The sequence below is a fragment of the Pinus tabuliformis genome, chromosome 6 (genome assembly GCF_031772625.1).
Source record: "Pinus tabuliformis cultivar Carrire ecotype Pingquan chromosome 6, CPIR1, whole genome shotgun sequence".
Taxonomy (NCBI): Eukaryota; Viridiplantae; Streptophyta; class Pinopsida; order Pinales; family Pinaceae; genus Pinus; species Pinus tabuliformis.
Genome location: NC_142292.1, coordinates 1720630969 through 1720645458, shown reverse-complemented (window position 1 = coordinate 1720645458; position 14490 = coordinate 1720630969). Strand labels below are relative to the sequence as shown.

Here is a 14490-nt window from a genome sequence, read left to right as displayed (position 1 = left end):
CATCCTTATCATGGTTTTAGTGTATTTCACTGCTTTATTTCTTGTGTCAGCACAAAAGCTTTTTCTTGGGAAATGCACAGTGAGGAAAGCATACATCTGTCAGAGGGTTTTGTATCTTATAATGCAGAGTTTTTCATTGAACTGCCAAAAGAATATCTATTTGTATGTGTTAGTGGATGTGTCATATTTAAACCAATATAAGTGAATTTTTTTGGCCTTTGCTGTCTTGTACTTGTTCACATTTGAGGTGGATAATTTCCTTTGCAAGAGTTTACTTTTGAGTCACATGTTGATAGTCAATTATGTACTACGGGCTTATAGTTCAATACCATGCCTACTTAAGAAGTAGCATGCTCATGATACGTACCCTTGTATTTCATATGCAGCTAAAATCTAATATGGTATTTGAGAATGATTTTGTCTTAACAATGGTGTTACAGTGTAATGTTCTGGAGTTGGCTTCTTAGCCTTCTGAAGTTGCAAACATTTATATCGAGGGCATCATTTAGGTATATTACCTTCTAGTGCAAGAAAGTTAAATGTTTAGTTACTAACTGAAGTTGTACAAGGCACAACAATTTATTGACCAACTCATTGAAAGTGGGTTGATGTGGCAAAATGCAAACACCTTAGTCAATGCCAAGCACAATTGTGATAGAACTGAATCAACCCTGCATGTGACATGACTGAGTGGAAAATGCTCATATCGTATAATTTGGCCACAACTGCAACCTAGAGGTCTAGATTATGCTAATAGTGTCGAAGTTCTGAATTAGAGGGATAAATTATGATTTTCAGTGCGTCATGATTGTGATTGAAACTGTTACGATATTTACAATGTGCCCATGTATTCATCATGGTATAGACAATAGTGAGCTTTAAATGAAACAAAATGACCATGTTTCTTATATTCTCTTAGATGCCACTTTATGAACAATGGCAGAAATTAGTTAATTTTAAGAAACCAAAAACTGTTTTCAATATGTTTACTGATGATACTACTATATGATATTTGATTTTGAAATGGGGAAGTATGATTCTAAAACACAATCTCTGTACTTGTTAGGTGCCTATGTTCTATAATGGCCCGGGGGATACACAAGTGAGATCTTGCTGTAATAGGCGACTATAGAGATTCTTGAAAATGCCTCCACAAGCTTATTGTTTGGTGGATGCACTGGTATGGCATCTTGCGCACAATCATCTTTTCCTTGAGAGAAGAGGCAACCTATACAAGTGCTAGCAAAGTGTATAATACATAGGCTATACTTGCAGTGGATGTTATATTTGAATTATGCAAGTGGTTGCAAAACAGAAGGGAAAAAGATTTGAAGAATGAATATATTAATATAACATACTCAATGGGCGAATCCTTTTGAGTTTACAAAATAAGAAGTGTGCATGATGGTATTGTGTTTGAGAAGATATGTAGGTTTTTTCGTTGATGAAGCTTTTGAGTTAACCATGGAAAACATGCCCTTCTCCATCATGTGAAAATTAAAAGGCACTGTAGTTTGGTTATGACAGGGGTATCTGACATTCTCCACACTCAAAAGCACTTCAGCTGAGATGCTATGACTGGGAGTATTTATTCCACGAAATTCACTCAGGGCTTGTACATCTTCCCATCTACAAGGAGCAACCTGCTTATGTCAACAGGATGAACAACAAGGAGTGAACATGTTTTTGGGGAATTCCAGCCTTTGGTGGCTTGGGGGGTATGAAGCACCCTCAGTTTTACCTACAAACACAAACTCTGTTGACAAGAAAATGTTTAGTTCATGAACAAGGCATACTACCATACCCACTCTTGGTCAATTTATTGGTACTGCACATTTCACCTTTTAGAAAATTGTCTAATGGTTTATGGATGGTGTAATACTAATTATTAAAGAAAATTGTCGGTTAGGTAGAAGGTTGCCCATTTGGTAAGTATGGAACAGGTTTATTGTAGCTCCAGATGGGTTTTGATTGAGGCAGTTTTTCTGAAAACAAGGAAGTTATCCTATTTTTCATGATTCACAATCACATTACATGTACTATTTGACACACACGTTGCATGCATATCATTATACATCTTTGAAGAGCAAAGACCATGAATGTATCTACTTTTCACAAACGAGTATTAACAAATCCTTTTGGCATGTGACAGAACTAGTAATTGGATGGAGAAATACAACCACATTAGTTGATCACAATAACCTAATGAACACTAAGCTTCGAGTTCTGTATGAAACTTAAATAATAATTTTGCACGCTCTTTTCTAAAGCTTCCATTAAATCATGATTGCTTGTGTGCATGCTTTTTGGCTTTTGTTACTGGGGTTTCAATTCTCGTAGAATGGTTATTTGATGTGCGCGATGTGTTTGTATTGTGACCATAGGCATTTGAAGGCCATAAGAATGGGCTTTGACCTTTCTTTATATTCCATAAAGCTTATATTAAATCTTACGTTATATATGCATGCAACTGTTTGTAAGTGGATGAGATTGTATCATTAGTAGTACTGCGTTTTATTTTTTATTTTGATAGGTTGTGTCTAGGCTTCCTTTTCCTGGGTTTGGACATTAAACTTCGAAAAATTATTGATTCAATTGGATTGGTGGATGCCCCTTTTCCATTGTTTTGACATTAAACTTGGAAAAATTATTGATTCAATTAGATTGGTGGATGCCCCTTCTTGATTTTGGGATTGATTGATATATCCTCGTGTTTATTTTTAGTTGGCAACTTTACTATGATTTTTCTAAGCAATTGATTTCCTTTCCCTTGGTAAGATATTGTGAAAAAATCTTGACATGGTGCTTCCCCTGTGATTCTTAGTCACATTATACTGCAACATTCTGTATGATTGGCATTTTGATTCTTAGTCACATTATACTGCAACATTCTGTATGATTGGCATTTTGATTCATAATTTGTTCCTTATATTGACATTTTCAACTACTTTGAATGACGAGGTTTGGCTGACGTTTTAGTGCACTTTGTTGTAACGTCATAAAATGTTATTTTCGTTAATTTTAAATTTATTTATTTATTTTTAAGTAACATATTGTTAGTTCATGGTTTAACTTCATTGTAAAGTCCCAAGCATTTTTGACCAAGAAATCTGAAAGTTATGAGTTTTCCATGTATAGAGCATGAATTTGGATTCCGTGAAATAATTTGGGTTCTTTGTTATTAACATGTTTACTTCCTTCGCATTTCGTGTTTATACTGTTTTTTAGTGTTTTCCCGGATCAACATTACTCAATATTTGATGGGTCAATTGTAAGAATCGACTATTTTTTTTTGGTTGGTTTATATTGTAAAAACTAAATTAGTGTATAATTGATCTTGCAATAAACTTGATTATTTCTTTTTATGTTGTTGGGATTGATTTCATTTGCTTTATATGACATTTTCTTTTGACTTACCGGCGAATATATTCACTTAAGTGTTTGAGTGATTCTTTTATGATTACTTATTGCGAATAAAGTTATGATTTTTTGTAATTTTTTAATAACATTTTCAAAGCATTTTTAATAATAATTCATTCTAACCCTAATGAAGTTGAAGCTTTTCGATGATGTCAAATTTGTACATTGTATTTGGACACTTCACTTGGTATACTATTTCATAAATAGAATTTCTTGCAAATTAATTAGCTTGCATTGTTATCACTATTGCATAAATTGAATTTTCTTGTAAACTAATAAGCTTGCACTATTTTATTTCAACAAAATAGTGATACTTACATTTCATTTGACAAGATCTACAAGATCAAACTTGTCATTTTATATTTGAAAGATGGGTTATAATATAAGATAGTTGTTGTCAACCTTGACACAAAATTTGAAGTGTTTACACTTGGATCACATGTGATTAAACAATTGTGATGGTCAAAGCTTAGCTGGCCACATTGTTTTTTTTCCAATGGTGAATTTAGGGTAATCACATATGTAAATTCAATTTAAAGTCTATTACAACATGTTTGATGGTAGATTTGGCTGATTGTCTTTAAAATTGACAACAATGTTATAACTTACACTTTTTAATGACAAATCTACCAACACTATTCTACTTACAACATTGCACGTCAATAGGATTATTTGCAACAAGATTATCCACCTTGTAATATTTTCAAACTAGTTTCTATAATGGTTGTGGCGGTCCACACAAAAATGCCTAAAAACCATGGGCGAAGGTGTTATGTCTATTGTCGTTGATATATGAGGAAAATTTAAAGTCATGACTATATAGCACAAATGTGATTGATAACAAAGATGTTTTGTACTTGTTTTCTCCAATCTATGCATGCCTCGAGGAGTAATGACTAACACAAATCAAGAAACATATTATTTCCATCCTTAATTTCCAAAAGCGAGATGATGTGCATACTGCAATTTTCTAACTCTTTTATTTATTGTGACTATTTATTGATTCGTTTCAACTTTAATCTCCATATGTTTAAACTTTTTATATTAAAAACTCATTTGATGTTTGAGCCAGACTTTAGTATTTTTATTGCCATTGACAAACAAATTTGGCCATATCCATGGAGGGAGGGAATGTTGAGAAAATGGTTGTTATTGATATCAAAGGTTGTCCAACTCAAGATGATATTACAGGCTTAAAGATTATCTCAAGACTTTCCAATGAGGCGTGGCTTGCCCTCTAACTCCTCAATTGAGGAGATATGAATTTTTCAAGAGAAAATCTGAATTTCTTTAGCCCCAGTCAAGTTGACCATATGGCATGTTGTTGATGATTGACTTTGACAACACAGCTCCTCGAATCTCGCTAAGTCAATGAGATAATAATTCGGGGTGCTCATAATTAACTTTGATTTTGTATATATTTTTTGGGGTTTTATGTTTTTTATATTGAAGGTTTATATTACAAGAAAAAAGAATTTACATCAAAAATACAAGAAAAATATACACAATAAAAGTACAATATTTACAACAAAGCAATTGATAGACTAGAGACATAAAATAAAGACAACAATAAAAAAATCAGATTTAGTTTAAAGTACCGATCTAGTCAGAATTTGGGTTTGATAGCCTTGAATTTTGTAGAGCATAAGCTGCAACAATTATAAGAAATCAAGAGAGATTGTTGTTATAAAACGTACAATAAAGGTGGAGATATGTAAAATAACATAACTGTAAAATAAAGGTTGATTTTATTCAAAATGAAAAAGTACAACGAAAATCTTGAAAGTCAAACTTTTGTGAAAGCCTTTGACCAATCTCAACACAAAATTATTGCAATGTGACATCAAGTCATATACAATAGCTTAGAAAACAAGCAAGGATGGGAGCATATTGAAATCCTTCATGCAAGTACATATATGGGCAATTTGTTCTTTATAAAATAATAGTTGTTAACATTGGTTAAAAGATGAAGAAACCCTCAAACACTAATAAAATATATTAGAAAGACAAAATATTTGAAAAAATCCTTGAAAATATTAATGAAATCACCATAATTTGTCTCCCCTTGGTGAAGTGAGATTGTTGTCACCATCAAGATTAGCTTCCAATTTTTAAGAAATTAAAATCAATGGACATAATGACTACCAGAAATTTTATGGCATCTCTCTTTTCACAGTTCTGTCTCCCTCTACCTTAATAGATCTCATCTCATTTTAGAGGACCTGAAAACAGTTTTAGGATGTTTCTTTGTTTAAAAGATTGTGTGATATATTCATTTTCTAATCTGATTGATTAGAAAGTGAGAGAAAGGGATGTTCAAAAGACATACAAAATTGATTTATGAAACTTTTTACGTTGGATCCCAGTAGGTGGGACCCTTCTCTTTAATACATAAAAATGAAACTTTGCAATCAAATATTTTGCTCGACATTCCCCAATTGGGGTGCGAGCCGAGCCCAGTGGGCTTGTCTTGGCCCATAGATTAATGCGTATTCTCAAGATCGTCTTGGCCACCCTTTGCATGCATGCAACACTTGGATTGGTGGCAGTATGCATCCACTGTTTAATACTCGAAGACGGTAGAGTTTTAAGGACACCTGGAGTGGGAAACAATCTGTTTGGGTTGTTGAGTAAGGTAGCTTGGGCACTTATGCTCTCGTGGATCTAGTGTGCGAGGGGGATTCCGGGGCCAGAGGTCGTCGTCTTCTCCAGGTTTGGCAGCGTTTATTGGTATGTCTTTGGTCTTAACTCAACAAATTTTGTTAGCATAGAGCAGTGAATTCGACCTTTGGTCGGTGATTTGTGTGTCTGGGCTATGGGGTAATGGGCATTGGAAGTGCCAGAGGCATGGCCTCACTAGGTACCTGGTTGGGTTTGTGTCCATTGTACTGCTCCTCTCGGTGTCCGTAGAGTATGTGCTATGGTTGTCTCGCATGGGTGCATGCATGGACGGGGTGGTAAAGAGTTGTGAATGTGGAAACTCCCCTCACGAGGGTTTGAAAGAGATGAAAGGGGGTTGGGTCTGTGGAGAATTGGGTTTGATTCTAGATTACCTCGGCATGGAGAGAGCTCATAGTCGAGTTAGGGGTTCATGGAATTCCAAATATACCCTTTGGTGGCAGAGGGGCGAAGGTCGAAGAGCCCTGTTGGCCAGTTTTTTGGGTCAGTCTGGTCTGGTGGACTAGAATGTCCTAGGTTGGGAACCTTTGTTTAGACAGGAGTCAACTTTGGTTTCGGCGTTGGGTATGGCTTGATGCCGAGCATATGAATCCAGTGTTTGTGTATGGGGTTTTTATTTCCATAGCCTGAGCATTGTGTATGAAGTCGCGTGGAAGGGGTTTGGTGGGCTACGAGCTCAGTATCGTGGATGGCCTGAATTCCCTTTCAATTCCTGTTATAATGTTTGGCTCGTGAACTTAATAAATGGGGGAAAGTGATGTTATAATATTGAGGCCCTGGAAAGGGTTGGCACTGTCAGCTCATTCAAGCTCTGCAATGGGCAGAGGAAGACAATTGAAAACAATGGTACTATAATCATGTGTTGGCATCCAATTAGTGGCAAAATGTGGAGTGGGTTCCTTACTTCGCTGGTTTCGTTTGAATTTAATTTAGCAAGTTTGCAATGTGGGTGCGACCTTTGGTAGCGTTGAGCACCCAAACTACGACCCTGCTCTGGGGGAAATTCGGTGTTGGGAAAAGAACAATATTTGTTAGGCAACAACAATAGCATGCCCCGGGCAAAGGGTACAAGGAAAAATGGTAGTGGAGGCCGAGGACAGGGAAAGCAGAGAAAGGTCGCCTCGTTGTCGAGAAGCCAACCCATCTCTTCCAGTGGGGCAGCTAGGGCGGGTTGAGGACGTAAGTTGCCCTCTTGCATAATTGAGGAAGCGACCCAAGCTTTCCATGTCAGTAGCTCTAACCTGGTTAGGTAGTTGATCGCAAAGTGGGAAGATTAAATTCGTTAGACCACAGAGAACTTTGATTTGGACATGGATGAGTGGCAAGTAGTGGCCTTGGATCTAGGCCACACGTGGAAGAGTAACCCAATACAAGCAGATAGTGTGCTTGTTATGGATGATGAAGATCATTCTGGGGAAAGCTCTAGAGCAGTGTCCTCCTGACATGCATGTAGCCCCCCAAGGGTAGCCGAATTATGCCAAAGAACTTCAAAAAATTCAGTTTCAATTGCAACAACATAGTGGTCTACTGAGTCGAATTGAGCATCACATCCCATGCATAACCCACACAGCGTTGCCTGGTTCCACTGTGAAGGACCTTGCTTCGGTGGATTTAGCTGATGATGAGTAGCGACAGTGCATCTGTGTTTTTTCATTTTGAATGTTTCAGTCCCAAAGTTTTAGACTTATTACCAGTTACGTTTATAGTTATTTAGAAAATAGGAAGTATAAAGACTCCCAGGATTATATAGCATAGCTGGACAGACTTATTATTTTTTTTCTTATGGATGGCATATTTTACAGTTAGGTGGCCAACAAACCGGGTTTCCCTCTGGGCAGGTTGAGGCCACCTAACTCCCAGGCACATGGATGTAACTTGCTTTATTTTCGAAAATTAATAAAAAGGTACCACCAAGCTTACAAAATAAAATAAAATATTTTGTTCGACATAATATCCAGCCATAATCATAATAACATATCACAAAGGGGCATACCATAACCACATGTGTAACCAACCAAACATATGTCACATTATTAAACTCCCTCTGCATATGATGTCAAGTAAAGATCAAATCAACATCATGAAAAGTAAACCCTTGTGTCTCCCAAAACACCTTGTTCTCCCTATATATATATATATATATATATATATATATATATATATATATATATATATATATCTTGCATGTGCCATAAAAATGTATAAATAGAGTGTTGTATGTTTGATAAAACTCCATACTATAAATAAAACATCATAAGTTATCCACATGTGTGTGTGCACATCTCTCATGAAGTGTCTAAATAAAAATTGCAGCAGTAGCATATTTCACCAACATATATGTCAACAAAATAGTAACAAAAGCTCCAGAGTATCCACAAGTGCATCAAAATTGTACTACAAGCAACCATAAATTATTGTCCCTGCTTGTGTGATGGAGCACTCTGCATGTTTCTCTTCTTAGTGAGGGTAGGACGTAACAGAAGTTGAAGAGCCATGTGAAGAATCAAAAGAGTGACTTGGGTTGTAGATGGAGGATGTTGACTAGCAGGTGCGAATGGTTGTGGTGTTATTCATGGAGAATGTACAACACACAAAGCCATTCACTGTAAATGATGAGAGGAAATTGCTTCAAAAGGAGGCAATGAAGTAGTGGGCCAACCTTGAAAAGAGCGCAGAAACTGTGCAAGAATTGCAGTTTGCCAACCATCATTGTTAGGGGCACTGAGAAGAGTAGATACATGTGTTGACACAAGGATGTTGATGCTAGGTGCATGATGAACATGGGGTTGTTGCGGTTGGGCCACATATTGAGGGATATTCCAGTTTAAAAGGTTAACAACGCCAATGTTGAGCAATTGTCTTTGTTCTTTTGAATCAACGTCAAAATGAATTGATAGTTCGAGTCTTCTATACCTCCTTACTCCCAAATTTTGGCCTTTGTTTCCTCTTCCTCTATCTCTGCCTCTATTTTTGTTAAAGAAACTCATGCTGGAAATAATCATAACAATTAATTTCACATATAATAAAAGATAAGGCATCTTACATTAATGAATTGATTAATTGTTTAAGTTAAAAAACAAACCAAGTAATGAAATCAAGAGGGGATCGTTGCTTGGCAAGTCGACTTGGTTAGCCAATATATAAAAATATTTAGTTATTTTTGCAAAGAAAATATGGATACATGAACCCAAATTCCTATGTATATATGTGTATTACAACATAACACTAGAATAGAGATTAAACTAATAAGGAGAGAGGTCCATCTTGTGTCTGGAGCGTAAAGGGAAACATAAAACAAAGCAAACAAATATTTTTGTTACTTGTTTAATGAGCCTCAACCCTGTATTTTGTTGTTGACCTTTATATATATATATATATATATATATATATTTCTTTTTTATTGTGTATATTTTTGTTTTATTTTATTTATTTTCCATTAATTATTTTTATTTTAGTTTATTTTATCTCCATTAATTACTCTAATTTATCAAATGATCTTGTCTCGATTAGGATCTTGACTCCTTTTTATAATTTTTGACTTGCATTCTTGTTTGGAGTTTGATAATTTAAATAATATTTTTCAAAAACTAGCCATTTAATATACTCATTACTTAATAATATTTGTTTTTAATAAATCAATAAATTATTATAATAATTTAAATATTATTGTTCAAATATAGCTATTACTTGAAATTACGGTCTGTACATTGCTCTCTATTTAAGCCTTTACCATGGTTTGCCTCTTTATCTGGCTCTGATGATGAACCACACTTGTTGGTTCAAAAGGCGTGGCCAAAAATTTCTCTTATGTGATTTCTACTGAAAGACTTTTCTTAAAAAAATATATCAGTCAATTTATTTTACAAGGAATTTTGTGGTACAAATCATACTTACACATCTCAAGGGGAGTTGACTGCGTTTTATTTTTGTAGACAACAGGGAAAGTATGAAAAGGTGGTTGAAATTATTGAGGGAAAGTGGTTTCTTTATCCCTTTTCAATTTGACTATAATTAACAAAAAAACAAAGTTCAAGCGGCCAATAACAATCGATCCCAAAGCAGCAATGTAAGGAACTATAATAGGGTTATAAAATGACGATATTAGTTTGCGCACTAGCAATAATCGCATGGTTTTTTTCCTGAGACTAATTATCTCCGAGGCTCCCATGGACTGGTTAGGGTTTGAGGGCTTTGATAGCCAGGGTCGACATGATTAAGATTTTTTTTTTTTTGAAATACCAGAAATTAAACCCCTGTAAATAATGAGAGACTAATCATGAAATTAATCATGAAATTAAGTAATTGGAGAGGGGGTAAACAGGGAACTAACTCCTTTAAAAATATTTGATACATGGTCTTATTTTTATAATATAACTTGAATACAACGAAAGACTTTTGCATGCAACAGAGTAGAGGGCTTGCCTCTGCAAACTTATTGTAACTTGGTAAATGCCAGGTATTTTGTGCCTGAGGGAATACCTCAAGAGCTCTGACCTCGGGTGTGCAGGTGACTTATCACGAAAGTAAAGTTAAACTGACTAGGAGTATTCGAAACCATTCGAAACCAATTGGAGTAAAATGAGAAATTCACCATAAAAACCAGTAGTAAAGAACAGTTTGCAGACTTAACCATAAGAAAAAACTTTGAGCTAATGAGTCAACACTGTGCCAAGTAATGTAACCTAAAGTGAAAAAGGGCACAAAATGAGAGGATCGACACAGAACAATCACCAAACCCATCAATGGAAGACAACCCATTAAATAAAACATATCTGTGAAATCAGTGTGTCTAGGGGCCAAAGGAGCTCGCCTAAACAAAGAATGTGCAAGTTGTTGCTTCTCTATTCCAGCATGGTACTGGGTTTTTCTTTGTTTTTTTTGTTGTGTCTCCAAAAACAAGTGAATGATACAAAATCAAAGAGTTTACCTTTAGGAGTCCGTGGAGGGAGAATGAGAATGAAGGTGGAACATTGAGGCAAGGACATATACGAGTAGTCAATGCATGCGAGTAATTCAGAGAACAGTGAGTTAATGCCACAACAAATCCGGGACATAGGGTGGTATGTAAAGCAATGAAACATATTAAAACATCATGGCATGTCATTTGGTTGGCAGGCATAATCCAATAGGGATAAGCCAATACAGCGGGATCAATGCCAACAGAGACATGACTCAACGGTTTGGAGGGTACGGCACTATGAAAATATTTTAATACTTAAATTCAAGCCATAGAAAATGTGTCAAACACAGAGTATAAGTCACCAGGACATAATGCACTCAAACCTTGTTCAAACCAATGGGACTTCAATAGAGCTCCACGTAACAATCCATCTCATTGTTCATGATTATAATCACAAACGAATAGTTTATAGATAAGCATTGATTGTAAACTTTACAACTTTGGGCGTTGAATCAAATGATACGACCTATCTCTGATATTAATACCATCGCATTGGTTATGTTGCATATGAACCCAAACAAAATTGGTTATGTTGCATATGAACCCAAACAAAATGCCAACGATCAACTTCCGATGACTATCAATTGTGTCAATGTCATTGGTGGACAAATCAAGCACCATGGTTTCAAAATATCAAAAAGCTTTAAAACTTGTTATATTACATTATTCCTCCAAATGTACTCGATATATGTATATATTGCAAGCAACACATATGTCATTCTATCAACTTTAAGCGTATACCATAGTTCAATGCAACATTTAAAATCATAACGATTTCCCTCCTACCCTCCAATAACACCTACATATGCTTATTTCATATATATATATATACATTTGCACCATGTAATATATTATGCATTCAATGATTGTTCTATGCCCAAACCTCCAATTACACTGTGTAAATATATAACCTTTAATATTTTGTCAAAAAAAGGTGCCCACTTCATGTATATAAAGGTCAATAGCATTATATGGTCAAAGAGAGTCTTTCAATGTTAAGATGCCCCACACACTCATATAATTCATGTATTTTTTAAACCAATATACTTTCAAGCCATCAACCATGGTGGATATTGATCTTAAATCCTTTTAGCATAGATTTTTCTTGAAGAGTTCCACTTACTAGGTCAATTTTATTGAAAATTTTGATGTCTTTAGGGGAGTGTTAGTTTAAAGATGACTGCAATGGTTTGCATAATTTAATTAATATTGACAAGTGTTAACATTGGTGACTCCACAAGGAGACTTGCTGGAATCAAGCCAGAACACAACATTTCTGGTTGAAACAAACATGATTTCAATTGTAGAAGAGTAGGATGCAAGGTCACGTGTTAGGTTTTGGTAGCATCAGAGTGCTCTAGCCTTGAAAATTGGTGGAGAGGCTAAGGCACATGAGTTCTAAAGAACCCAGAAACTGTTTGGTGAAATTTCACACGGATTGTATTTTATTAAAATAATTAATATTTTTAATGGAGTTCCTACGTCTAAACTTAGAGAAAATTAAATATTAATGGGTATTAATCAAAATAAGTGTGAGAATGATCTAGAAGGCGGATCAAGTCATGTTTTAATCTTAGCCGTTGATTAGAGACTTAATCTCAGTTGTTCAAGACTCAATAGGAGAAGTATAAAATGGAGGCTTGGGGTTCATTTGAAAACACACACAGAGGGAGAGAATTGATCTAGAGTTCGATTTATGGGGCTAGGAAGCTGAGAAATTCGAACTAAGTGATCATTCTGCAGCAGAGGGGTAGTGAGAATCTACAAGAAGGACTTTCTGAAGAATACTGACAGAGAGACGAAGAGAGCTTGCAGAGAGGCAACACAGTAGCCGGGAGAGCTGACGCATAAAAGTTGTCTGTCTCGCAGAATCCAGAACTGCCAGAACAACCAAAATTGTTGGGAACTTCCAGGAACTGCCAGAATTGTCGGGAGAGCTGACGCAGAGGCAACGCAATAGCCAAGAGAGCTGACGTACAAAAGTTTCCTGTCACACAAAATCTAGAATTGCTGGAACAACCAAAATTGTTGGCAACTGCCTGAACAGCCCGGAGAACTGACACAAAGGGCAAAGAAGGTGACATAGGGCTGACACAGAGCCAGCGCAGAAATAACGTGGGTTAGCCAGTCTTGTGCCGGATCAACGAGAATTTTGCCGGGTGAAGTGAGGTAAAACTCACTCAGGTTTTCCACCAGTATTTTCTCTTTAAATGATTGCTAAATGAGCATCCTATATTTGTATTCATATATTTCTCCTGCATAATAATAAACCCTCAAAACTGTTGCACCGGTTTTCCCGCATTGGGTTTTTTCGAGGACTATTGTGTCCAAAAATAAGTGTCCTATGTATCTTGTTCTTTGCTTTGTTTTATGTTTCATGAGATCAAATATTCAATTAGTGTAGGCTACATAAGTAATTTTCTTCCGTATTCAGAAGAATAACTTGGTTAATGTATGTTAAAAAAATAAAGTAGGTGAAGTAGATTTAGATTTGCTGCAGTAGCGGTTCCTACCATGTAGGAATTTTCACATGGTATCAGAGGATTGATTTTGAAACAGGAAGAGCAGATCCAATGTTGATTAGTGACGCTAAAAGTTGCACTTAGCAGCGATTCGAATCCCCTTGAAGGGATTGCACAATTCTTGTCGGGAAGCAGATCTGAGGAAATTTCTCTCTGAGTGAGACGACAAAGAGGTACAATTTCTAGTTCATGAGTTTGCAGAGGCAGAGGGAGTGACACAGAGCCTCAGCGCAGTGCTTGAAGGGCGTAGTTTCTGTCAAGGAATAAATTCACTGGAAAGGAACGAAGATACGTAGAAGGGGAATTTTCTCCTCATAGAACTTTCCGCTCGAGAGTTTGAATTTCTCACTTGCTGAGCAGAACTAAGCAGTGACTAGAGGAGTCAGTTCGATAATTGGGTGAGATGGCATTGCATGGGTTCAGAGACCAGGATGGGTTAGAAGGTGCTTCCAACTATATCATATGGAAGACTAGAATCTTATCTGTTCTAGAGGAATATGATCTCGAGGCCTACGTCAATAGTGTTGTATTTGTTCTTGCTGACAACAATCAAAAGAAGAAGTACAAGGCCTAGTATGGGAAGGAAAAGAGGCTCATTCTTGATGGAGTTCGAGATCATGTGGTATCACACTTGCAGGGAAAGAATACAACTCGAGAGATGTGGGAAGCCTTGTCATCTCTGTATGAAGGCTCTTCTGAACAAGGGAAGATGTATCGAGAGCAGAAGTTGTAGGGGATCTTGATGTAGAAAGGAGAAGGGGTGAACCTATGTATTCAACATCTTGAGGACACTAGAGACCAGCTTGCTGTAGCGGGGTCCACTCCTCAGCCAACTACGATGGTGAGGATAGCCTTGAATGGTGTCTTGGATGAATGGCAAGTTTTCGTCCAAAGCATATTGGGCAGGGA

At 36.3% G+C, this 14490-nt stretch overlaps 1 protein-coding gene across 5 annotated transcripts in view; it reads left to right on the top strand.

Moving 5' to 3' along the window:
* Nucleotides 1–2096, top strand: part of NUP155 (nucleoporin 155) — a 228102-nt gene extending 226006 nt beyond the window's left edge. The window contains exons 14-16 of one of the 5 annotated variants that reach the window (XR_016260092.1): nt 441–509; nt 1067–1180; nt 1514–2096. The gene's annotated coding sequence lies outside the window, so the exon portion shown is untranslated. Of the gene's footprint in view, nt 1–440; nt 510–1066 lie in introns of all 5 variants that reach the window. The other 4 variants (XR_016260091.1, XR_016260090.1, XR_016260089.1 and 1 more) reach the window with 4 other exon arrangements.
* The last annotated feature ends 12394 nt before the right edge of the window (nt 2097–14490 follow it).